We start from the raw sequence: 26,150 nt of genomic DNA, 5'->3' as shown, positions 1-26,150 counted from the left end.
CCCTCTATACAAAGCTCTGCAAATATTTTAGGGTTTTGATTGTAGCTTCCTTAGTTTTGCCAAAAAGGCCGTTTTCCAAAGCCCAGTCTTCTTCAGAAACAGCATCCCTATCCCTGTGGTCTGTAGCCAACTCTTATCTGATCAACAGTTTTTGGCAGAAGGGGAAAATCCCTCTTGAGCATTTTGCCTGTGCATTGTTTTGGCCCAAGTTTGAGGTAGTCCTTTGGAGTTGGCAAAGTTTCCTAATTTGCTGCTGTTAAATTTTATCCCACTTTAGGAATATTATGTGTATGTGGCCAATTTCCAGCTATTCTGAATCCATGGCAAATACTTTGCCAGCATGTGTCCAAGTATAATCCAATTTTGATAGTTTTAATGCCAATACAATTTTCTTGTAAGTACCTTCATGCCTGGCATCTGAACTACAGTGAGAAGGGGTTCAGCTGCTTGGAGCCCAAGCCCTGGGAGGTGGTACCTTTATTCCTTTGGGTCCCTGTCTATCCTAAAGGTGGAAACACCAGACTGGACCTCTAATCTCCACTGCCATTGCTGACCATACATTATTTGATGTGAGAGTGAGGATCTAGGCATTTCCTTGAAATGAGCAGACAGTCTCCAGTCATAACGTCTTTCACTGTTTTACACCTGTACACTTCAAACTGGGGTACTGGTGTTCCAGCTGTGGTAGAAATACAATAGCTAGATAAAACTGCAGTGAAAGCAGAAATTAAGTTTCATATGTTTCAATACTGCACGGAGCTTGACATTGAAGAATTGGACATTATCAAAAGGGTGCCTTTGTAGCTTGTTCTTGCTATAAAAATGGAGAAATACAAGCCACCTCGGTTACAGAGTTTCCCCTGGACGGAACTTCCCTAGGGAGAAGGAAAATAACCCAGCAAGGGAGAGGAGGCTCTCTGTGGTTAAACAGCCTCTCCTGGTCTGCATGTGCCCCGCAGGAGGAGGAGTGCCCTAGGAAGGTTTTGACGTTTGTCTGGCAAACTACCAAGGCCACTGCGTCCCTCCTGTAGAAGAATATGGTTTTGGCAGCAGCTGTGGCACTTTAACTGAACAAGAGATGGTTTCCTCGATATTTTCACTTTTAATTCATTGCCTTCTCCCCAGATTACTGTCATGATGGCAAATACATAGTGCTACATTCTGTCTTCAGGCAGTAATGAGGACTCCATTGTGGAAAACTGGAATCTGGGTGTCCTAAATGTTGCAAAGTTATGTGTGACCTACTTTGGTAACAGAAATGATCAGGACAACAGCATCCTGTCTTGTGCTCCAGCACAAGTATTCAAGTTTTCACAACACAAGTATTCATCGGTGATGTAAATTGTGATTGTCCATTGTTACAAGCTGCTGACAAGCATGCATCAAAAAGAGAAATAAAGATATGCTGAAACTTCTGTTTCAGCAAATACACCTTTTCTTCTATTGACACTTTCATGCAAAATTGTTAACAAGACTTCCTGGTTTTCTGTTCAATAACATTCAATAACTTAAATTCTTGGCAAAATTGTATCAATAACGGAAGTGACGTATCAGTTGACCAGACTTTTTCAGGGGAAAACTCTGTCCTGATACTATCCTCAAAGAATTCCACCCTATTCTGTGCATTCAGAGATACATTATTATGGATGCTAACTATGAGCAAAAGCAGGGAGCACAGTGCCTGTGGAAACCAGGCCGCATAACTTTCTCAGTCTCGCCTGAGAAAGTGACCTGGGAAATCATAAGGAGGAATTAAAACAATCCTCAGAGACAGAAGACAGCCTTGCAGGTGCTGTTTGTCTGTTTCTTGTTTTCTTGCAAGAGGAGGTCGAGGGGTGGTGTACCCCACTGACCAATGATGGTGATGTGTTAGTTCACTAACCAGTAAGAGTTTTACCTTTCTGTCCTTTTGGTCTATAAAGGAAGATCTGAGGTAATAAACTTTGCTCTTCTGTTCAACGCACAAGACAGTCTGTGTAGTGCTTCTCGCCATTCCCAACAGAGCGACACATTATACCACTGATTGGTCATAAGACATTTTGCAGGCCAAACTGATGGCTAGAGGAAGCAGGCAGGAAAGCATCAGTTCAATTTACTTGAACTCATTAACATCAGTAATTACTCACTTTTGGGTTCTTCTGTGCCACAGTTTTTGACTACCTGACAGAACTGTTTTAAGGAATGTGTGACAGTATCTGATTTAAGTACAAGGAAATGTTTTAACACTGACACAGAACAGGTTAAAATTAGATCTTAGGAAGAAATTCTTCCCTGTAAGGAGGATGAGGCCATGGCACAGTTTTCCCAGAGCAGCTGTGGATGCCCCACCCCTGGAAGTGTTCAATGCCAGACTGGATGAGGCTCTGAGCAATCTGGTTTACTAAAAGGTATCCCAGCTCATGGCAGAGGGGTGGAACAAGATGATCTTTAGGGTCCTTTCCAATCCAAACTTTTCTATGATTCTACAAAAATTACCACCTGACAGTACAGTCATGCAGTACAGATCAGTACTGTTATTATTGTAGAATCCTTAACCATCCTTACACCTAAATCCAGAGGCATGAAGAACAGAGCAGGACTTACAGCAGCTCATAGGTCTATATTGCTCTGCCCAAATGTAGGTCCTTCATTGGAGGCTCTGCTGACAAGAGGGGTACCAGACCTTAGCTCATCCAGTGATTTCGTGGCTGGCACTGCTCTTACACTGCACTGTCTTATCTGTAGAAACTTTAAAAGTTGTGGACTTCTCAGGTTATCCTTTTTAGAAACAGAGAAACTGAGACACAGTGTGAGGATATGCTTTGTATGGAGGTACTTATCAGCTCTGAGCAGAACTGCAACAGACCTTGTCTCAAGTTTTGGCTTAGTGTGCTACTGAGTGATACTTCTATTGAAAAGCATGCTCTTTCATGTATTTATGCATTGCTTTGGGTATTTCAGATCTCAGAAGGACTCAAATCTCTCTCTTCCTCAGTTAAGAAATGGGAGAACCACATACGAGGTGACAACTTTATTTATTCTTCTACCATCACCATTTAAAAGAGAAAGGAGAAACAACTGATACTGAAAAAAAAATAACACTCATACCAAAGCCCCCAAAAGCTGGGTAAAAGTTTTTTCTTAAAGCAAATCATCTGCTTACTTTTATTTTAACAAGCCATCTTCCAAACTTACACATGGCTAACCATATTAAAAGGCATGGATTAAAACAGAAGAGTTCTCTAAAGCAGACCTGTTGGAGTTGTCTTTAAAATTAAAAGCAGAGTGTTTGTTTTCTTTAACATGGAGGGCAGCACCAATAAAAACACCAGGGAAAGGCCAGTATTACTAGATCACATGTCTGCTTTTATCTTACAGTAGAGTTACAGTAGAATGATTTTTGCTTGGATACTTGAAAGCTGGACTGCATCCTTTCATGCTGAAATCATATCTCCTGCAAGGATTATTGGAAGATATAATGTTTCCTTCAGCTTCTTGTTTTCTCCACTCCTGAACTTGGACTCCTGATCTCAACTTTTCTCTGGTTATGACCAAGCACTGGCCTTCAATTAAATAGCTGAGCTTTTTTTATGATCAGATCAACTTCTGCTCTTGTAATTTCAGACTCATTTTGTGATATTGATATTGTAGATCTTAACTAAAAGCCAAACATTTTATATCTTGGGTAATGACCATACAGGAACTGCCAGGTTTTGCTCCCATATGTGAAACCATCCAAAACATTCAATATGTGTGACTGGAGTTGGAGGAGCTCTGCACACTTTGCATGGGGGCCCCCTATTCCTCTTTGTGTGCCTTTTGCAGCACAGGTCTGCACCTGTGCTTTGCTCTGGGGGGGGGGGGCGTCACAAAGAGTCATCAGTAAATGGCAGGTAATTCAAAGTTCATGGTAGCTGAGTCTGGACCCTCTCATTAGTTGAACAGCTAATCAGGCAGAAGTATCTGGGGCTCTGCAGTTAATTACAGGGAGGGTTAGAGGGTGAGTACTAAAAATATCTATTTCTTGGATATGCCACTGTCACCTGCTAGAACCAGCGGAGGCTAATTGCACTGGATTATCTGCAGATAAAGTTAGATGTACTGTTCAGAAGAGTACATAATCTGGGAAGCCTTCTGCTTATGGAACTCATGATTTTTTTTATTGTTTTTTATTAATTGGATATAATGTGCCTTGTACTTTCTCTCACTAAAGATAAAATGAAGATTGAAGTTTGGTTATGCAGCTACACTATCAGCTTGAGTGTACAGCTTTTGATCTTGTAGCCAACAAGTCTGAATGTCTTCAAATGCTTGAGACACCAAAAAGGTACTGGAATGTGGTCTTGAAATACAGCACTGTGCTTGGTACAGTCATTTGTTATCACTGTAACAACTACTTCATGGGCATTTTTTTGTGTAAGTGTGAAAATAAGGATAATCAGGCACCTGCTATATTGTCTTGTAAAAACTTGGCCTTTTGTAAATAAACAACAACCTTACTGTATTTAAATTGCTTTAAATTTCTGGTGAAATTCTGGTGAGAGTGGGACTCTCGGAGTATTTTTCAGGAACACAAATTGAGGGAAGGTTATTTCTTCAAGTCTTTCAAGCTGATTAAACTGTTTTCCAGAAGACAAAACATGCCTGGAGAAATGAGACTGCTAGTGATGTTTTGCCACTGGATATAGTAGACATTAGCTTCACTCTGAATGAAGTCAGTGGCTGAAGTGTCTCTGGTATAAAATGAATAGGAAGCAGTACCTATCAAAGAGAATAATGTTGCAGATCTTCCAATATTTGCATTGCCAACACAGATGAGAACAGTTTAGGGGATTTTCACAGACGCAAATTATGTATTTGGGAAAAAATAATGTGAAAAAGTGGATGTGGTTTGCAAATCTGTCTATGCCTTTTTTGGGACACCTTACTGTTAAGCATTTATTTTAGACTAGCCGTCCTTTTAAGCTTAGGAGCTCATAGGAGGAATTACCTTCACTAAATACATTTTGTTTTATTTTTCAGTGTATCAGTGGTTGTGAAAGTACATTAAATGGGCCTGTAATTCACTGCATTGTGAAGAACTAACTTATTAAACAAACCTAATAGAGAATGTAAAGCCCTTCAAGCACTAAATGAAGGCATTAACCATTGCTAATTAAAATTGAACTTGGAGATACAGCACTCTTTTTTGTACAAATGTAGAGAACACTGTCCCTTAGTGGTGGTAGGAAGTATTGCTTAGGAAATAGCTGCTTGTTCATGTTATTGTGTACATTGTAGTGAATGTAGTAACATGAACTACTTGTTCATGTTACTGTGTACATTGTAGTGAATGTCTGTTGCTGGCAATTAATAGCAGCACAGGGCATACAAAACTTTGGGTTATCTCCTGAGATTGTACATTTACTAATAGAGTCTGGAGAAAGAAGGCCAGCACTACTCAGAGGTTGTTTATTTCCAGAACAGGCTGAAAAGTACAGAACTTGATCCCAACATAATTTGTACCCCAGTGAGCGCCTCACTTTTACACCAGTGGTCCTGAACTCACTGTGTGGCACCGTTATGCTGTAAGAAAACTTCACTTCCTAGTGCAGATGAAAAAAAGCTGGTGTGCATTTGGGCAGGTATGTCACAGGTAGAAAAAAACATGTAATTTTTCTTCTTGGCACCTAGGTTTCCTCACTGCCTTTAGGAGAAGGCATTCCTGGGCTTCAGGCACTGCTCTGGAGAATCTTGCTCCTTTTTCTCTGTGTAGCCATGGTCTATGGATAGTTTGAGTATTTAGTCTCAAGAGCTGTGTAGTTTGCCTGCAAGAAACTCGTTATCACTTAAAAATGAGGACTTGTAATTTTCTACATTTATCTGCTCAACTTAACAGATGTAATTGCCTTGTAAGGATAGTAAGACTATTTACACACATATTTGCCTGGCTTCTTTCAGATCTTCTAAAAATAATTCTGTCAATACACTATTTTTGCCAGCAGTATTTTTTTGTCTCAACCCTGGTACATGGTAACGGATTGTCAACAATATGAAGGAAAGGCCATTTGGTGGGAGTGCTGCTGTTAAAGTCCAGCAATATAATGTGCCTTTTTTGTAACTGGTCCTGGAGAGTCCCAAGGCCTGAAACTGCTCCATTACTCCAGCAGAGTATGCAGAGACAGTGTAAGCCAGGGACCTGGGAGGCTTGCTGATGCTTTTCTAGGCTGTATCTGCTTAGACAGTGGGCTTTGGGGGGATTTGTCTCTTAAATCCTGGATACACAGGATTCTGTCTGTTGGGATATGTTACGTGAAGCTGGGCTGGCTCCTAAGAATTTTTCTGGTATAGAGATAGGTCAACATGTGAGCAGGATGAGGCTCAGAATGTGTAACTGTAATAATCATGATTAATTTTTCTCTGTGGCTCTCTAAAGACAGAAAGAAATTAATCCTGTAAGCAGTGAACTATCTGCTACCTCACTACTGCTTTTAGCCTCATTTCCTACACTCCCAGCTTTCTTCACAGTGGCATATTCAGAGTGAAACTTGTACACTGAGCTTCTGATTGCCTTCAGCTGAAAACCTGTCCCAAATCCTCCACTGAGGTTTTTAGGAGAAGAGCCCAGCTTATTCAAATAATCATATGCATGCTTTGTCTGGATCTGTCTGTTTCTTCAGTCTTCTCCCCTCCTAAGTGCATCCTTACAAAGCTTTAGGGAGAATTTTCCTTAGGAAATATCTGTGGAGATCTTTCCTGGAAACTACTGGATTACTAACCATTAACTTACTCTGCTAAATTAACAAGCAGATGTTTGGCTGCAGCACTGGTCAAAGTAAAAAAGTGGTAGTGAATAAAAGCACTGTTTTTCAATAAGAATATAGTAGAATGATATAAAAATTCCCAGGTTTTGAGAAGAAACAGTTTTCATAATTTTTCTCTTTAATTACTGGAAATGCAGCAGAATGGATTTTAATCTCAAATTTGTGGGTTTTAAGACCATTCACTTCCTTTGGGAATTCATCTGCATTTTATTAACAGCACATTGTTTCTTCTCATTGTAGCATTTATCAGTTGAAATATGTACTTTTTATAGACACTGACAGTATTACTGATAATAACAGTGAGACATTAGTTACCAGGTTCTAGAAGAAAAACTCAAAATCAGGAACATTGAAGAGGATGTTACAGAGGTAACTCACACATGATCTCAAGAAGTGACCAGGTATGGTCAACTCTCTCTTTTGTTCTAACATTCATGATGCCCATAGCCATAGGTAGCCTCGTATTCCATATGTAATGCTCTACACATACCCTCACACCAAGGCAGGGCTGGCTTATGGGCTGTGGGACTGATTGTTGGGTAGTTTCACTTCTCTCTCAGGAAGAGTAACCGAACACAGTAACAGAGCTGGTGCCTTTTTAATGGACAGTATTGTTAGATGTGTGTTTTGGTACCCTCTTGAGGTCTGTGGGTATGTCTGTAATTTAACCAGTGACATTTTTCAGGGCTGAACTGCCCAGTCTCCAGTGCTGCCTGTTCCTCAGACTCCTGCTCTCAGCTTGTACTCTGGGCATGGAGGTTTACTCAGAAAAAGATGACAGCATAAATCACACTGAAATGGGGTGTGTGCCAGTACTAAAGAAGAAAGGGAAGAGAGGAAGCTCAATCTGCCTGCAGATTTATTGGAAAACACTTCTAAGGGTCCTTCACTGGCCTTCTACAGCTCTCAGTCCAGTGCACATTTGTTTTCCCACTTCCCAGATGAGCCTTCTTTGCTGGAAGGTCTCAGAGCACACACAGCATGCCTGTGAGATGGTGGCTGATACACTGTGTGCTTATGTTCTCTTCCTTTATGTTTTGTAGGATTCCCTGATATATGAAAACCTTTGACTGTACCCCATCTCTGTCACCTGGTTGTACAAAAAGATGAGCATTTGAAACCAACAAAAGCTTGTGTGAATTCACAGTATATTGAATGCTGCTCTATAGCTGCTGTGTGACTCTTCAGACACAGAACAGAATGGTATCATCCATTGGGATGTAGCAAAACACTGCCCTGATTTGCCTGTAAAGTGAACAGCTCAGGGCAGTCTTCAAGGGAACAACTTTCTAGAATTACAAGCAGATATGCTGGAAGTGCTACCTAGTTGGAAGAGCAAAGCATATGTGCAGATAGGATACTTTCATCTTTCTAGTCACTTTAATATTTCCTGTTGGAAGATGAGCACATCTCTGTGCTCACAGTAGAAAAAGAATGAAGGTTTTTTAGGCCTTCATTTAAGCACCATCTGTGAAATGCTTTAAGATCCCTAGGAATGGAAGAAGGATAGTGATGGATGCGTATGCTGACATATTATGAAAATTACCGATGTATTTTGGGGTGTGAGAAGCAATTCATAATCATCTGTGTTAGATTGTTAGTGGCAATTTGCTTTAATAACACCATGGATTTGTTTGCATCACCTTCATGTACAGCCTTGTTCTTTTTCATGCAGTTGAGACATGTGACAGGAGATGGTTGATTTCATACATTCATTCATACATTCATACCCTCTGGAGAAGAATTTTAAAAACTTGAAAACATAAATAGTGCTTTAGCTTCATAAAACTGTTGATTTTTTAAATTGGTTTTATTTAACTGCTAGATTTCAACAGATGGGTTAATTTATCTCACTATGTCTTTATATATATTTAGATGGTTCCCATTCTCTGTAGGACTTGTGGGCATCCCAAGTATTTTAAATCAGAAAAAAGCCTTTCCTTCACTTTTCTATCTAGCCACTAAGTGGAATAGCTTGATTAGATTATAGGGATTACATTTGTTGGGCTGGCTACTTAGCCTCCTTTGCATGATTGTGTGTGAAGAAATGAAGCTCAGGAGAGAAACTCTGCATTTGCCTCTGACTGCATTCAGATCTAAGTTATTTCTATCTCTGTGAGGAACAGTGAGTTCCACAGTGCATAAATACTGCCTGGGAAACGTGAAATTCCCAGTCTTTTCTCACCCCTTGGTCAATGGTGGCACTGCTCCAGCAGGAGCTGGCTATGGAAGACTATGAAAGGCTTTGAATATCAGAAAAGAAGACCGAAGTCTGCACTTAGTAAGGATCTAGGGTGAGCAAAGCACCACCCTGCTCTCCTTTGCTAGGCAGACATCTGCTGTATTTTTTGCCTGCTGTGGTTTATTTCAAAACACAGAGAATTGCAGTAATTAAGCTGCAAGACAGAGTGTGTCCAGGACTGCACTTCTTAGGATGAGGTGCAATCTTCTGGCCAGTCCCACCTGGAAGAGGGCATTTCTGCTGACGCTGTTCAGCCATCCACTGGCAATGTGAAGGACACAGACACCTGTGAGACAGGCTGTGAGACAGATGCAGCAGCTGACTAAGAAACACTGCTGCTGTTGGGATGTGAAGGAAATGTTTAACACAAAACTGAGCATAGAGTTGAATTGCATAGTCCAGAATAGAAGGTCCTAAACAAGACACCAGACCGAAGAGATATCAGCTTCATTGACCATTTCACTGTTCCCACAAGACAGAATATACAGAGTTTAAATTCCACCATAATGTTGAGAGTAGCTGGCTTCTGGGGACAACAAAGATCTGAGTAAAGTGTCCCAGTCATTTCTTGTGAGCATGTGCATGATCTCATGTGAGTTACTCCTGTAGAAGAATTTAGAACAGCCTTTTACAACCCCTCTATACCTACACAACCTGCACCCATATGCCACAGAACAATTATCAGGAGTTTCAGTTACTATGTGTTCAGGCCTGCCCAGGCTAGTCTTAATCTTTCTGGTCCAAGCAATCTGAGTTTTGTAAACATTGTTTACATTGTTTATTTGTAAACATCGATCTTACCAAGCTTACCAGGGGCTATGGAGGCGTTTGTAGGTTGATGCCACCATGTCCTCATTACTAGTAACATCCTGTAAGCTGGAATCCATTCAGCTGTGCCTAAGTGCCGACTTCCAGCTTTCCTCCTGTCTATGGACACAGGTTGTGGTATTTTGGTCCCTGAGTTCAGGTCTTTTTCACTGTCTTTTTTCTTCTTGTCTTTTCTGCCACAGGCCATCAGAGCATCCCATTGTGCTGTGTGACAGGGAAGGAGGATAGGAGAGTTCTCTAGAGTAGCTAAGGCTTAGGGAGGGACAGTTTCACCACCTCATCCCTATTGTGCCTCTTGGTTAGGGGAGAGCTCTGCAAGTCTGATTCAGCATGATGGCACATGCTGAATTAACATTTGCGTTAGGTGGATGTTCATTTGGTGTCTCTCACTCTGCCCCTCAGCCTAGGCATGAAGCTAGCGGCACAGTTCAGATCGTAGCCTTGTTGCTCTCTGGAGTTCTGTGGAAACTGCAACACGTCCTTAAGGCACAAATCCCCACAGAGCCCGAGAGCAGCGCAGCTCTGGCAGCACGCGGCAGAAGGCTAGTTTATAAGCAAGTTACTGGTGATTTGGGCCTTGCTGGAACCCCCCGACTCTGCTTCGGCTTGGGTGCGCGGCTGCTCCGGACAGAGGACAGAGCCCGCGAGCAGCGCATAACCCCGAAAGCTCCAGGGGCATGGGTGAGCCCTAGGCTCAGCCAGCCATCGGCAGTAGTGTCCCCACACCACAGGATGTCACTACGGAGCCAGCGGACACCTTTATATTTCGCTGCTTTTTATAGCCTTTCCTCTGATGCTGTGACCGCGCGTCACTGAGGGCACTGCTGCCTTCAGCGGGCTCTAGGGCCCCCGAGCGCACCCCGGCGGTCACCGGGCAGCCCGCCCATCATAGGGGAGGAAGAAATTATTCGCTCCTTTTTGCCTCCCCCGTCTCGGGACGGCACCGCTCCCCAACCCGCCCGGGGAGCAAGGGACCAGGACGTCGCTACCGCCCGGGAGCTGCGGGCAGCAGGACCCCGCGGCCGGGCCCTGGGCTGTTGGGGCCGCCCGCATCCAGCCCCGGCGGATGGCGGAAGAAGGAGGGTCGAAAGCGGTTCACTTCCGCCTGGCTGCAGGAACCACAAGCCCTCGCAATATATTAGAATTATGATTATAGAAAGGTTCCCCCCCTCAGCCCCGATTTTGTCCCCCTGGAAGGAGGGGGTAGAGAGCAGAGAAGCGAGGCTGCCGGCGGGCGGATCGATGTGGAGCCGGTGAGGCACCGCGGGCGGCCCCAGCTCCCCGCCGGCACCGCGGCCGTGGTCGGCACGACAAGCGTAGCCTCCCCACGGAGAGGCCAGGGAGAAGGTCTGTGCTTTGCCTTTGTACCTCGCGCGCCCGGCAACAGGCTGTACCCTGGGCGGGCTCCTGGCAGCTCGCGGCCCTCCTGCAGATAGCCGGGCGTCAAAGCCCAGCCAGGAGTTCGTGCGGGGCTGCAGCTTGCTGAGGGCTGGGGGGAGCCGCGAGCACTTTGTCAGCATCCGGCTCTCTTCGATAATTCCCAAACCTGTACCTTTTAACCACCCCATCCCCTGTCCTCGGGCTGAGGGGTCTGGTTATTTGAGGCTTCAGGGAGAACTGGCTCTATGGAGAAGACTGGCACGTGCCCGGGGACCCGGTTGGCCCTGGATGCCGCGAGCCCGGGATGCCGCGCTGCCGGCTGTCCTGCAAGACAAGAAGCCTCGCGGGGGGCAGGAAGGGAGAGGAGGCCAAGGCTCTTCAGGCTCCTCGTGTGAGCCACAAACTAGCCAAGTTGCTTGCCCGCTGGACCAAGTTGAGTGCTATTGATGTACCTTCCCATGCCAAATGCACCTTCAGTGACTTACCATTCAATTATCTTATGATCGTTGCTTTTCACATATTAAACCATTCTCTACTTTTAACATGCTATTTTTAATCTCGAGGCTTAGCGGGTTAAGTGTCTTTACACGAGTCACTATCAGACTCACAGGAAGACAGTAATTGGAATGGGCCGTCTTTGATGTCAGTCAGCCTAAAACACCTCATTTTGCCAGTGACATAATCCATCTGCCTGTCTAGCCATTCTCGGTTTGGATCTAATGGCCTAGTTTAAGGGATCACCATCAACTGGCTGAGCAGTTTAAGAAATTGGTAATGGTCAATACAATATTAGAAGTGGAGATGAGCACTGTGGACTTCTACTGAAACAAGACAAGGTTAAATTAGCCATTCTCCCTTTGGGCTGGGTACAGAACCCCCTTCTGTCCTGTTACTGTCACTTCAGTGAGCATTCAGGTTTTCTTTCTTGGCAGAGTCTGGGCATACTCTGTCCAACAGAGATAGTGAGCTCTGAGATCCTGTAAAAACTTTGCTGCAGCAAAGTCTCTAATGCTGATAGAAGTCCCAGTTACTGGCCACTGGAACACTCCTTCTCCATTATTTTTAAAAAAAGTAACTGCTCTAGTAAACTGTTGCACCCCTATATGTAAATAGTTTTCTTCACAAAGGTCAAACCTGTGGTCTGTAAGTCTTCAAGTCATTCTCACTGGAGTGACAATTCTCAGGATCATGCAAAGATTTAGGTTAGGATAAGTATATGTTAAATGATAGAATAAATGTATTGACTGCTGTGATCTCTAGTATTCTTTTAAAAGGTAGAGAGGCTGACAAGCTGAATAGATAGGGCTATTCCAATAGCTCTGATGTTGAAGGTGACTTCTTAACTAGGGATCATAAATATGTTGATTCTCTTTATATGTATATTCATTCTTTTTAAATTTGTGTTTGATGTCTAAGAGAACTGAACACTTTGAATTCCAGAGTGCTTTAATGCTTCAAACCTGTACACTGGTAGCTGAGCACTGTACTTTGGAAATCCTGCCAGAAGCCTGCAAAATTTAATATTACTTTGATGTATAGCAATGTATAAGGGAAGTGGTTTGCTTAAGACTAGTGAAAGACTGGGGAGGAAAAACCCTGCCCTCTCTTTGCTCTGTGCCTGCAACTTCCAACTCCGTTCCTTTTGCCCCTTTTTGTTCAGCCAGAAGTGTGACAGCTAGAATTGTTTAGGAGCTAGGTGCCCTCCTTTCTGAAGCTTACAGGAACTGCGGTCACAAGAGGGAAGAGGAAAGAAAGAATGTGAGTATTCAGTCTAAAGAGACATCCAGAAATTAAGGTATTGCACTGAAGGAATGAGAATCAGTGAGCTAAAGCAGTCTGAGAGCTGTTGTATGAAAAAAAATAAAAAACTGGCCCATCTGTAATTTTGCTCATTTCCTTTCATGAAATCTGAAGGTGCATTGAAAACAGTTTAAAGTTCATGTTGTGAAGCATGTGAATTAAGCTCCTAACTTACATGAGAAAGTGGAGTGACTTCTCAGTGGTCCTGCAGTCACAGCCTCAAGTAGCATCCAGCTGGGATACAAGTGTCTCGTGGTGTGGTTAGCTGTGAAGACTGTTAATAACAGTCTGTAGAACACAGTTATTCTTCTGCTTGTGAATAGGCAGAGGAAGGGAAATAATTTTCTTTGATTCTGCTTCCCTTTGAATAATTTGTTCTGAATTCTCTTTCGCTTTTGATGTGACTTGAATTTGTGGTGGGGACAGGATGCAACTCTGGCTTCTTGGTCAGCTGGAGAGGAAAGCGCTACCTGATTAGGCAGCAATGTAGATCTGCTGCTGTAACATGGTTGACTGCAATAGCATGATTAACTCTAATTGAGCTTTGTATCTTCCCTGAAAACCGAGTCTTGTAAAGGTAGTCATCACTTCAAAGCTGAAAGCACTTACTGTGAGCTTGGGATTTATACCACAAAAACATTTTCCTTAGCACAGACACAAATGGGTAGAAGTAGTAAAATAGTAGCTTTGGATTATACTGTTCAATGCAAAGATGTCAAAATAAGTGAGAGGTGCTTTATCTGTGAATGAAGTACAGTTCTGAAAGGTAGAAGTACAGTGTAGTGGTGAACAGTATGGTACAGGTAGAGGCATCCCTCTGCCACAGGCAGCAGTGATACAGAGCATGAATCTTTCTGCATCTGTTGCCTGATGTAGGTGTTTAAATTGCTGAGATTTCATCTTGATCTTAAAAACTAGGGTAACATGTTCTCCAAAAACCTTACCAGTACTTGTAATGTTATTTGAATGCTGCTGTGTAGATTTCTCTTTAAAACCAGGTTTACTCTCCAGAAGCCAGGGAAATCTGGATATTTATCTGCATTAGCAGAATGGTATTAAATGCAAAATCCCTAGCTGCCATAAATATTTATTCTTATCTTAGCTGGCTTCAAACTGCTTCTCTGACCGATTGCTGTCCCTGAAGGTTATTTTCACAGAGATTTCGTAGTGAACGCTCACACACTGATAAACTTCCAGATTTCATGTTCCTTGATATTTCCAAATAGGTTGTCACTAGCTGACAAATAACTACATAAAAACAGTCAGTGAAGAAAGTATGGGCCCAAAAATACCTTTGGGCATCAATACATATCACTTTAAATCATCAGACTGTAACTATTTCAGTATATCTAAATACTCTCAGTCGCTCACAGTGCTCTCTTGAGTGCCTTGAAATGATCCTCCTAGTTGAAGCCTTAACCCTTCAGATAGAATAAGATACATTTTGAGATCCTGTAGCAGGGTATGTATAGAATCTCCCAGGACACACTGAGTCCATGGTGGATGAAATGTTCATTGAGTGCACTGGAGATTTCTGAATATAGAGTTCTCCAGTGTGGGTGCTGGCCCTTGTGGGTATTTTGTGGGTAGTGCTATTATTCCTTTTAGCTGAGTATGGACAGCCTGTCTCCATTCTTGATCGGTGCAGAGGGTCAGTTTAAGTATTATAGAACTATATTAATATTTACTAAGGGCCTATAGTCTGGTTCCAAATTTATCCAAGAAAAATCACAGAATAATTTAGGATGGATGTGACTTGTGGGGTTTATACAGTCCAGCCTACTGCTGAAAGCAGGACCAATTTTTAGCAGGTTCCTCAGGGCTTGGTTCAGGTTAAATTAGCAATATCTCTAGACAAAGAGATCCTACAACCTCTCTGATGTAATTTCAGTGTTTGACCATCATAAAAAAACCCCAAAAACTAATCAGAATTCCCTATGTTTCACTTTGTGTCTGTTACCTTTCACTGTACACCTCTTGGAAGAGTCTGGTTTCATCTTCTATACCTTCTTGGTAGGTAAAAGTATATATATAAATAGGTTGATATATAGAGAGAGTGAGGATAGAAGAAATATTGAAAAGGGCCTTTTCATAACTGCTTTTCATTACAGGCAGCTTTCCTAAGGCTAAGATCTACCATGTGGTTTATTCTGATGTGAAGTTCAGATTGTCACAGCTGTAGCCTTACAATGAACCTGTCCCCTAAATCCTACCTTTGAATGCAGCATTATGTAACAGACTGCAGACCATGTTACTGGACTGGATAAAGTGCTGAATTAATGTGTTCCCTTTTCTACCTGTGGGGTTTTTCAGGAGCTTCTTGCAGTTTCAGTAATGAAACCCATTTGTTGGCATGTTTTCCCCCTAAGGGATTAATTTGATTTTGCGGTGGATCCATTCTGTCATATTTGTATGGTGCAAGACATTTTCTTCCCTGACACCAAGTGTGCCCCAAGCAAAGTCACCAGTGTCAGCAGTTTCCCAAATTTTAAACCTTGGGTACCATGAATTGGCAGCGTTTTCTGCAAGGCAGCTTGTGATCATGAACATAAACAGTGTGGAAGTTACACATTTCTGTGGGAAAGGGAAGGTATGGATCATCTGCACTGGCCTTAAATGTCAATAGGCCTCATTAACAAGGGCTTTGAAACAGCATGAAACTGTGTTGGGAGAGGTTTGGGCTGGATATTAGGAAGAGGTGCTTCACTAGGGGTTTGCACACTGGAATAGGCTTCTCAGGGAACTGGTCACAGCACCAGCCTGACAGAGCTCAAGAAGCATTGGGACAATGTCCTCAGATACCTAGTGGGATTACTGGGGTTGTCCTGGGCAGGGCCAGTTGGGCTTGATGATCATTGAGGGTTCCTTTCAACTCAGGATATTCTGGGGTTCTGTGATTCTACGAAAATGTGTCAGCCAAAGCAAAATGGAAATAAAACTGTGTAGGAGATAAAAACATCTTTGTAGGTAAAATAATGGATAATGCCCTTTCCTAAATACCATTTATGAGTTCTGAAGTTGAGAAATTTGTATTTAACTTTCTCCATCCCTCCCAAGTTTTGACCACTGTTCCTTTCTCTTATGTTGTTGTTAGGTAGTATAGAGTTTGTGAATAAAATTTTTTCCAATAGGCTCAAGCAGGTTAATGCACTTAATGTACATTATATACATGATGGTGTATTAAAAAGTCAGTGAAACACTTGATAGAATTTTCAGTAACAAATTCTGTTCTAGTCCTTAATGGCTGATTTATGCAGAGGTTAGCAGACAGCAATAATCAAACAACGTCTCTTACATAATAAGACAGAGGATTGGCTGGAAAAACTGACTTGCTGTCTGGTGGTTGGTGTAAATGTTTTATTTTTGTGATAGAATAAGGACTGCAATATTAGAGTAGTTCTGAAGGCCACCTCTCTGCTGCTCTAGCTTGATATGACATGTCCTGTGTTGCTCAGGTGACAGTATGAAGACCACACAATAGGAACTTTCTGGTCAGTTATTTTCCCTACATTGTACCTCATTTTCTTGCCTTCATAGATCAGCACACAGATTAGTATGTTTTTCAAAAGTTTATCCATATCAATTTAAGGATGCTTTCCACCAGCAGGGATAGTAAATTCTACAATAGGCTACCTAGGGAGGATGGAGCATCTTCACTGCTGAAGATGGGGAGTAGGAAAGCAAGCATTGCTAAGGACAAAAGTATTGGAATGGGGGATTCAGGTCTGCACCATCAGATAAACATTGCTGAGAGCCTCTATTTCACACACAGGTGGCCACACTTCAATGTCTGCAGGACAAGCTCTCTTCCCTGCCCACCTCCCAACTCTTGCCATCAAAAACATCCCTTTCATCCCATCTATGGGTAAACATACGTCACAGGGCAGATGGTCAGGGCCTGTGACACTGCAGCTTTTCTGCCACATTAACTAATTCACAATTTGTAGGGTGTGGAGCTAAGCAATGCATGGGAGACATTACCATTTCCCCCTTTCAGGAAGCTGGGATAATTACACAAATACATAAAAATACGGGGTAGAGCAGTGGGAAAAGATATGTGTAGAAATACCACTCTTCATAATTCTATTGAACTCAGTAAGAGTTTATGCCCTGATCTTCAGTTTTGCTCTACACCTAACCTTTAATATATCTAATCAATCTTGCCATTGCTTAATGGGAAGGCCTCATCTAAGTTTGATAAGCCATTTTACAGAAAACACTTTATTGCTGAGTAACAATGAATCACAGGCTTCAGATTAAATTAAAAAATAGGAAGAGCCTAAAACCAAACAAGGCGGTAAGATTGCTTACCTCTGGAAGAAGCCCTGGAAAGGCTGCCTTGCTTACTGAAGGAGCCTTCTCTGCTTATCCATACAAGCTCCCACAGATCAGTAGTACTCTTTGGAGTACACCATGGCAGGACAAACTTTTTTGAGAAAGAGGCTGTAAGGAAGATCCTCATTTAGTGCTGAGGTCACAGGACTATTATCAGCTGCTTTGGATTCTTTCCCCAATTCTCCTCTTGCCTTGCTGTGAGAGACTGGATTTTTCACTTAACCTACCTGCACTTTGCATCTTCCAGATAGAAAACTATTTTTATTTCTCTCTTTGAGATCTCTATAAAATGGATGCTGTGTATCATCCCCGGTCTTTACAGTCAGCTAGAGGCAAATTGTATAAAAGCTCCATAAGTGCAGCACATTTTGGCCTGACAGTTCTTTAATGACCATTTCACTGGGACTCCTTAATAGCTGCAAGAACTGAAATAGAATATCCTCCTCTTGTGTATTCAGAAAGGCACTCAGACAGGTGTCTGCCTAGGCTATTGTCCAGCACAGAGTGCACTGGGAGAGCACATACCCACATGAAGTTCATCAGAGTGTGGGACTTCATTTCTGCCATACCACCTGCAAGTCATGGCTTCCACGTGACAAATGGGGCAGGATCCTTTTACTTGTTTTGTGGGGCTTTCTCACAGGATCAAAGAAACTGTCCATTTTCATTTTCAGTTTAGTGCTTATTAATTAATGAAGAGGGGAGATAAAGAGGTTTGTTGGTTTTTCCCCTCTTTACTGTTTATCAGAGGAAAAAATGTACCTTGATGGTCACAGTATTGTCACAATACAGCTGATCTGCACTGGACAAGGTAAATCTGGCCATAACACAAATCCAATTCGGCTAGCCTAGTTCACGCCAGAACAAGTCCCTGGGTAAGTTACACGGGACCCTCAGCCAACCCTATTAGAGCTTAGTTGCAAACACACCACTGGCCAGAGATCTGGGTGGAGATCGATCCCAGACAATGACCTATCTAAGCCTGGGTGTTTTGAATTGATTATATAAGTAAGTTCCAAACAATAATAAGGGCTGTTTTTTCTGATGATCAAGAGGACTTGAGTCACGGCTTCTGTCTCCAACCCACGACTCACATAACACGTGGTGACCCCGTGTGAGAACACAGCCATTCCTTTAAGCAGAGCGGAGGGGAGACACAGGACAGAGCGTGCAGAGCTTGTCCAAAATAGCGAAAAGGTGGAAAAAATAGCTGAGGAGAGCCTGACCTACAGAGAAAAGCTGGAAATAACTCAGAAGGCGTGCAGAAAAAGCCATCTAAAATTTACAGCGAGGAGAGCTGTTTGTGGTAAAAAAACGCTCAAATATGTATGTTTTTTTATTTACCCTTAAAAACAGAAGAAAACAATCACCAGAGCCATGGGGGGGATGGATGTCTGTACTGCATCATCCAGTTTTGAAGGTGTGGTCACTTCTTTTACAAGAAAGGGAGGCAGAAAATGATAAAGAGGCATTGCTAGCTTTAATAACGTGGGCTCAGAACCATGGATCGGACAGCTGAAGTCTGCCCTTGATATAAATATATGGGGACGAACCGCTCGACTTATGTAATTCGAGCAGCTTCCAGAGGCGATGAAAGCGGGATAAAAGTTATAAAGCCCTGTAAACTTATTTTCCACTCAATGAGACTGTCAAATACTGGGATACAGGGCGAGAACTGGGCACCGGAGGCAATAGAGGGAGGGCTGGGCGCCCTTCCAAGCCTGTGGAGGGGGCGGCGGGATGAAATGGCTGCCGCGCGCAGCTGCGCCACCCTGAGTACGCCTCTCACCCTGCGACTGCTTCTTAGCAAGACGTTTCCTGCAACCTCACCGTGTCACGGTGCACAGGCAGCTGGCGTTGTCCCAGCAGGCAGACAAACCGCGGCAGGTGGTAACGAGCCAAATTGCACAATCCTGCCACGCAATGTGCCAAGCGGCAGAGCAGGGGGAGTGGCCGAGCCTAGAGCTGCGATGACACTGCCACAGCCATGGGAAACAAGACAAGCGGCGAAGGCGCGGCCTCACCGAGGAGATGCAGTGCAGCGCCAGAACATCCAGCAACTGCCCCGACCTGTTGTGCTGCGCAGAGCTGCCGTCCCGGCTCAGAGAACGCTGCCATTGTGGAGGGTCAGCCCGTCATGACGCAGCTCCACGCCTCTCCTGAGACTCCCTCCCTGCCACCAGAGCTGACCACAACCCTCATCACCATGGAAACAACCAGACCGCCCCTGCCCAGAGCTGATTGGCTCAGCTCAGAAGCCACACCCACAGTCCCTCCTCTGCTGGCCATGCTCGCAGGCTGCTGCAGAGTGGGAGGGGGGTCCCAGATGACGTCATTACAAGCGCCTGGATGGCGTCCCTAGGTCATACCCAGAAGTACACCAGAAGCAGGAACCAACAACATCCTGGTGCTGGACCCCAGCCCCAGCCTCGCACCCACCGCTGCTGCAGCCAAGGCTCCAGCAGCCCCAAGGAACCATATCGCTGATGGAAACACGAGATCCCCATGGAGGGAACCATCCACCCTACCACCAGCTCCAGAGAACAAGTCCCTGCAACCCAGCTGAAACCAGCTCCAGCTCCATCACCACTCCTATTGAACACTAACCAAGCACATGTTAACTTCAGATTACGAGACCTAATGAAAGCTGCAAACGTGTACTCCAATCCACAGATACTCAAGCTTGAAACAAAAACTTTTATATATATGCTCAAGAGCTTCTAATCTGTGTTACAGTGTTTATTATCATTGTTAATTTGTATCCTACAAGAATTATTTGTCAAGATTAGACAAGAATTAGAGTCCTCTCTCAAAAAGGTGAAATTTGGTACCATCAACTGGGTCAGACCTTACTTAGGATTGACCAACTCAGAATTAGCAATTTATTTGACCTCCTAAAAGGTGATCCAGAGTTAAATTCCCCCAGAAATTTAACCCCAGAGGCAAAACCTGCTCTTGAAACAGTAGAGCAAGCTATCATAAACAGACAAATCCACCAGATATTCCCAGAGGTGTGTATCACTGTATTTGTTCTCATTATAATTCTTCACCCTACTGGCACTACTGGGCAGGGGAGTACTCAGTGGCCCAATCCTTTGCACATTCTCGAGTGGATGTTTTTACCTCATAACCAAAAAAAACAGCACCCACAGTATGTGAACTAATTGCACAATTAATTATCAAACATTGTCATAGGTGTTTACAATTGAATGCTAGGGATCCTTCCTAAAGGAATAAAAATTAAAATTCCTAATAAAAATTATTATACCTGTGACACAAGAACGCTTCAAATGGTGTTTTGCTAACTGTACATCTTTGTAAAGTGCCCTGCAAAATTTCACAGCACAAATTACTTATAATTTACCAAGCCATAGATTGCTGAAGTCAAGTGGGGAAACTGCATTGTCTCTTAAACCTCTGAATAACCAAACACCTTTAAAGGGTGTTACAGTGTTTACTCATGGTTCTGGGAAAACAAGAAAAAACATTGTAACATGGAAAGAAGAAGGTGAATGGCAAACATTGGAAAGTTATTACAATGGATCACCCAGTAAGTGCAGCTGCATGCTATGGCTATGGCTTTCCGAAATTTTCCCCACATTCCTCTAAATATAGTAACTGATTCTGCATACAGAGCTGACATCACAGAGACCAGACCAAATACTGTTAAAGGAAATTGACAATGCACAATTATTCCATTTGCTGAATTATGCCATAGCATCCAAGCCAGAACCTACCCTTACATATATCTTACACATCAGGAGTCACACAAATCTACCAGGTTTCATCACAGAGGGCAATGCTAGAGCACAAATGCTAGTGAGCCCTGCCTGGACCACAGCCAGAAATGGTGGCACAAGCAAAGGCATCACATAATTTCTTCTAGCAAGGTGTTTGGGCCTTACAATGGCAATTCCAGCTGACAAACACAGAGGCTCGTAATATTGTTAGCACCTGTGCTGAATGCCAAGGCCACACTGCACCACTACAGATGGGAGCAAACCCCCATGGACTGCGTGGTTTACAAATCTGGCAAACCAATGTCACACACATCCCTGAATTTGGATGTCTAAATTATGTGCTTTTATCCATTGATACGTTTTCATCAGCAATATGGGCTACAGTGTGCACAGGAGAAAAGGGTCAGGAAGCCATCGCACATTGGCGATTGGCTTTTGTGGTTTTGAGCATCCCTCACACCATTAAAACAGACAATGGCCCTGCATACATTTAACAGAAAGCAAGACATTTCCTACAGCTCTGAGGTGTAGCAAATCCACACTGGTATTCCCAAGATAGCAACAGAACAAGCCATCGTGGAAAGAGCACATGGCACTTTGAAACATACTATTGAAAAACAAAAGGGAGGAATGTCTGGTGAGACCCCACAGAGCAGAGTAGCTAAAGCTGTTTATACACTGAATCATTTAGCAGTATCAGAAAAGTCCCAGGACCCAGTAATTTTAAATCACTTTCTATCACTACAGTCATCCGGTGATGATCAGTCACCCAAGCCCAAGGTAATGGTAAAATCTCTTCTCACCAATAGGTGGGGAGGCCTGTGGAACCTCATTACCTGGGGACAGGGATATGCCTGTGCTTCCATAGACATTGGAACACATTTGGTACCTGCTAGATGTGTCCATCCTACCTTACATCCTGCCCAGGACCATAACCAGCATCCTCCTGATGACCCCTCAACATATGTAGTAGAGGCAGTGTGAAGAAGAGTGACCAGAACAACTTATACACCTACCTCGTGAAAATCTGGGACTCTTGAAATTACAGTTAATTTATACATTCTATTTGTTTACAAATTGTTTTTTCTGTTAAATTGTTTTTTCTCACAGTTCTAAAGGTTGGACGTTGTTTGTTTATTGAGTGGAGTTATAATTTCTGTTCTAAATAGTTTCTAGTTTTTAGTGTTAAATTGTAACTTGTAGTTACAACTTGTAGTTGTAGTTACAACTTAAGTTATAAGTAGTTAACCTGTGGCATGTTAGCCTGAAGGTTTGTGATCTCGCCTGCAGCTCCTGGAAGCGAGTGCTACAAACTCCATTGGTAAATGAGACACATTGCTGGCTGAGGGGAGCTAGGTTTGTCAAATTAAGTGGAAAACCTCATTCAAATTAGACCCATGCTGTCTCCTGTCATCCTGTCTGCAAAGGGCACTTGCAGATAGGATAACAGAGAACATTTTACATTTTTAAATTTAACCAAAAAGGGTAAATTGTCACAGTATTGTGACAAATTACAGCTGGCCTAGACTGGACAAAGTAAATCTGACCATAACACAAATCCAATTTGGCCAGCCCCAATCAAGATGAGAAGCACACCACTGGCCAGGAAGCTGGGCGGGGAGAGAGAGATCTCAGCCAGTGACTGTATAGCCCAGGAGATTTAAATTGGGTATTTGAGTTCTGAATAAGAAATGAGAGGAATGATGAGCTTGTCTTTACAAACAAGCTGTGGGTCAGTTGATAAGATGTAGCTATCAGTGAGAGACGACAGAAACAATGGGATGGATTCCAGTAGAAGATCAAAGAGGCACTGAAAGAACACTATGAATTCCATAAAAGTTAAGAAGGGATTATGCATTGGGGGTGGGGGGGGAAGGTACCCCAGGTGTCAGGCGTTCCGGGAAGCCTGTACCTCTCAAGTACCTCAGCCTATGGGGAAAGAGAGAAGGGACAAGCGGCCGGGAATTAGGATAAAAAGGAGGCTGCGCCCTCCAAAAATTTGAGAGACCCCAGGGGAATGCCCCATGGCCTCTCCCTTTATTCGAATAAAGAAAAAGGATTCCTCTGTCTCCTTTTTGGACATAAACCTCTGGTGTTCGTGGATTAATTTTCCTGACAGAAACGAGGCTGTTTGTATCATGAGCACCCAGAGTATGAGTTGTGGAGTTTTTATCTCCCCACCCACGACCAGCACATTACAGTGTGGTCCCAAACACTTTTACACATGCCAAGTTACCCTGTTGTCTTATTCCTCCTGTCATGGGGTTGCTCCTGCTCCTTTAGCAAGAGGCACTAACTCCCAAGGTTTAACTGCTAACTCCATTTGGCAAACTGATGTTTCCCATATCCCAGAGTTTGGTTGTTTAAAATATATTCATGTATCTATTGACACGTATTCTCATTTTCTAATGGCAACTGCTCACACTGGAGAGAAGGCCTGTGATGCTACTCAGCACTGGCTTACCTGTTTTGCCACTCTAGGCCCTCCAAACACCATCCAAACAGACAACAGACCTGCTTACCTCTCAGAGCGAGTTTGTAACTTCTTGCAGCAATGGGGTGTGTCTCACAATACAGGTATTCCCCACTCTCCCACAAGGCAAGTTACTGTTAAGACCATAATTATTCTGTACACTGTGCCATGTGTGTCGTCCTGCCTGCAAGAGGCCCAGCAGAGGAGATAACAGGCACTGCCTTCGTATTTTAAAAACAACAAGAGCAGGAGTTGGGGTGCCCTCATGGCAAGCATACTAAATCTGTATATGTCCTCAATTTTTTAAATTGGGATGAGATGGGACAGGCTGCATGGGAGAGACAGTATTTCTTCAGAAAAAGGCTCATCTAAGACCTCCAGTAATGGTAAAGGACTTACTAATTGGACAATGGAAAGGACCCCTTGAAACAAAGAAATTAAGAATTAAGCATAAAGAAATGCCTGACCAGAAGAGAGGGGGAGCTGACAAGAGCAAGAAAAGAGCGAGACTGCAAGAAAAGATAAAGAGCTAAAATACACAAACAAGATGCAAAGACAAAGGCACCACAGGATAATGGGATTCTTTGGACCCCTAAGCCGGAAAGAACGGTATCAAAGTCCAAAAGGTGGTCAAAGGACTAAAAGAAGCATGTGCAAGAAGATAAGGTGAAAGTTCAGCCAAAGAGAAAATTGTTGACCTCGTCCCAAAGACCCCCATACGACCACCGAAATGACCAAAAACGACCAGTGTGCAGCCGCAAAGGGGCGTGGAGCTAATGTTAATATAAAGCAAAGACAGGCTGAGTTAGGGAAATGAATATGTATTACGCATATTGTGTAACCCTAGTTTGTAAAGGATAAAAAGAGAAAGCCAAAGCTCAAAGGGGTGCATGCTTTTCGGAGGAGGTATCTCCCATGCACCTCAGTGCTAAATCAATTCATACCTACTCTTATAACTACTCTGCAAGTTATAGAGTTCTTCTTCTATCTGCATTTCACCCTGGACTTGTTAATAGGGGGAAAAAAGCTATGCCTGTGTCTCCACGGGCCACCATGTGGAGTGGGTTCCATCATGGTGTGTACGGCTTTTTGTCACACTGCCCTGATGCAGTTGCTATGTTATAAGCATATGTTAGAGTTTTTGAAAAGTTGTTATGGTTATTATTGTTGTCACGGTTATTAATGTTTTAGGAGTAGCTTAATAAAAAAGAAGGGAGAGATGTGGGATATGGGGTTATAATTGTTAAAGTTGTTAAGGCTTATATTCACCAGAAGGCCCTGTGGGAAGGCACAGCTGCAGGCTGGACAGTTGGAAGCCAGTTGTCTGGTGAGAGATAGTTATGACTCATGCACAGTAGACTGCAGCTGAGCCAGCCAATGCTCTTCTTCTGTTAAGTTTTGGTTACATCTGGTTTAGATTAAAGGTATAAAAGAGGGGTGATTTCTACAATAAAGCAGTCTTCTTTGGATGCATAAGGGGGTCCGTGTCTCTTTGTTCCCCAGTGCTACATTCTTCTTTTTGTTTGTTCTTCCTGTTTTTGTAGTGTGATTTTTCTCAATTTTATTTTTTTTGAAAGTATGATAGCACTAAACCTTGTGACAAATTCTTAAGGATTTGTAATCTGAACAGGATTGCATCCAGTAAAACCGATTTTTTTTAAAAGCAGGTTTAGTTTCATGATCTTGACTGTATTTGTCCAGTTCTCTGTGATTTGGATAGTAACACTTGCCACCATGTGTGGTTTTGATCCATGAGATGCTATTTCTTGTTTGAATCTACTGATTTCAGGAAAAAGAACTCATGTTGCCAGCTTCGTATACTGAAACCTGGGGAATCAAAGTCCAAATAGATTGGCTAAGCAGATTCCTTTGGCCTAGCAACAGTTTGATTCACCCTGTTAATGGGATGAAAATGGCTTCTGGAATTAGCTCCATGCTTATCTTTGCAGATGCAACACTTAGTCTCTGATTGTCTGGTTTCAGCAAACATTCCAATTTTCTGGTTTCAGCAGGCTTTGTTTTTTTTGGTGAGGAATATAATTTGCCAGGAAACATGAGCAAGAGGAAGATGAAAGGAATGTAAGCACAGCCCAGGCAAGGTACTGGTGTGAACAATTGTGAGCCATATTTGTTTTGGCGTAAGTACTGAAACCAGGATCTGGATTCAGCATTGTTCTTGTGATACCAGTTCTGCATCTGCTTTGGTTGGGGTGATATATTGTGTGGTGCATTTGTAAGCAGGATATGCCAAAATTAGAACCATTTATCTACCTGCCTTTTCATTCCCTCAAATGTACTACTTTCAGCCACTGGGCCTTGATTAAAACCAGTTCTGACTTTTGTCCTTTTCTGGTAAGAAGGGCAGAAGAACAGGGTGAATATTTGTTATTTTCTTTATCTCTCTTTGTTATTTCTTTATCTCTCTTTGGATTTGGGTTTTTTTCATTTGTTTGTTTTGGGTTTTTTTGGGTTTTTTTTTTTGCTTTGTTTTGGTTTTTTGTGTGTGTCTTTTGGTTTGAAAAGACAAGTGTCTGCTAAGGAAGGCAGAAACCTTCCTTGAAATGGAAAAA

At 42.9% G+C, this 26,150-nt stretch overlaps 1 protein-coding gene and 1 long non-coding RNA gene across 4 annotated transcripts in view; one reads left to right on the top strand and one right to left on the bottom strand.

Annotated features, from left to right (window-relative positions):
• Positions 1 to 5,408: 5,408 nt before the first annotated feature.
• LOC147650544 (uncharacterized) lies at positions 5,409 to 10,923 on the bottom strand. 2 transcript variants are annotated; one of them, XR_015276443.1, is made up of 2 exons: positions 9,835 to 10,923; positions 5,409 to 5,786 (listed from the first exon to the last, which is right to left on the bottom strand). It is a non-coding gene; the product is annotated as an uncharacterized LOC147650544 (long non-coding RNA). The 2 variants fall into 2 exon arrangements; XR_015276444.1 differs by having other exon boundaries at positions 9,826 to 10,870.
• Positions 10,924 to 10,933: 10 nt separating this feature from the next.
• Positions 10,934 to 26,150, top strand: part of LOC111928712 (serine/threonine-protein kinase PAK 3) — a 117,676-nt gene continuing 102,459 nt past the window's right edge. For both annotated transcript variants that reach the window (XM_086850608.1, XM_086850603.1), the window contains exon 1: positions 10,934 to 11,199. The gene's annotated coding sequence lies outside the window, so the exon portion shown is untranslated. The remainder of the gene's footprint in view (positions 11,200 to 26,150) is intronic.

Source organism: Cyanistes caeruleus, chromosome 14, assembly GCF_971803275.1.
Source record: "Cyanistes caeruleus chromosome 14, bCyaCae1.hap1.1, whole genome shotgun sequence".
NCBI classification, from domain to species: Eukaryota; Metazoa; Chordata; class Aves; order Passeriformes; family Paridae; genus Cyanistes; species Cyanistes caeruleus.
The sequence above is the reverse complement of the archived record's forward strand: the minus strand, read 5'-3'. Positions and strand labels throughout refer to the sequence as shown.